Genomic DNA, 1,068 nt, shown 5'->3' with positions numbered 1-1,068 from the left:
AACTCTTCAAGAAGCTTCTCAAAATGCGCTTAACAGACGCGGCACTGACGCCGGGAAAGATCTCCGATCGGCAGTTCGGATTTGTGCCGGGCAAGTCGACGAAGGACGCGGTCGTGGAGCTGCAACGAGCGGTTTCTGCCTCCGAAGGAAAGTACACAGTGGCATTGCTCTTTGACATTTCCGATGCTTTTGACAACGTCTGGTTCTTAGTACTGCAAGGCTTGAAGTCGAGAGAATGTCCTAAGAATGTCTTCGAAGTCCTTCGAAGCTATTTCGACAAAAGGTGAGTAAGCATCTCAATAGGTGACACAAAGAACTGAAAAGGATACGGGCAGTAGGAGTCAAGCGCAGAAGACGTCGCGTAAATAATATATCTATGAAGTGTGAAACTTCTTTATTCACTAAAACGCGCTTATATGTTTCGGCTCACTTTTGAGCCCTCCTTAGAGACAACGCAAACTAACATACATAAACTGTGAATAAAAATTATCCTGTCATGGTAAGCTCCCCTACCTCGAGAATTTAAATTACCAGAATTAAACCCAAAAAGAGTGAAAAAAAAGAAAAAAAAATAAACAAAAAAAGGAAATAATGGAAATATCAAAATAGAGAATATGAAAAACTAATTTATTAAAAATCTTAAAATTATAATTAAATATTTCGAAAATAAAGACGCTCACCCTGATCACAAATCACAAACTATTGGGTGGATCCATATATTCGTTCGGTTTTTAAAGGCTAAAATGAAACAAGTTTTTTTCATACAAAGGATGAATTTTAATCAATAATATATTCTCCGTTTTTGTTGATGACCTCTTGCCATCTTTCCAACAATTTCATTATTCCGCTCTCATAGAAGATCTGGGGCTTAGAGGCGAAAAACCGGTCGAGGTACGTTTTCACAGCTGTCTGATCAGCGAACGATTTCCCGTTGAGGGAGTTTTGCAGGGACCGGAACAAGTGATAGTCGGATGGCGCAAGGTCTGGTGAATACGGTGGGTGAGGCAAAACATCCCAGCCAAGTTGCACTAATTTTTGCTGAGTGATTATTGCGGTGTGGGGTCTGGC

This window comes from Trachymyrmex septentrionalis, unplaced genomic scaffold (genome assembly GCF_001594115.1).
Source record: "Trachymyrmex septentrionalis isolate Tsep2-gDNA-1 unplaced genomic scaffold, Tsep1.0 scaffold161, whole genome shotgun sequence".
NCBI lineage: Eukaryota > Metazoa > Arthropoda > Insecta > Hymenoptera > Formicidae > Trachymyrmex > Trachymyrmex septentrionalis.
Note: the sequence above shows the minus strand (reverse complement) of the source record.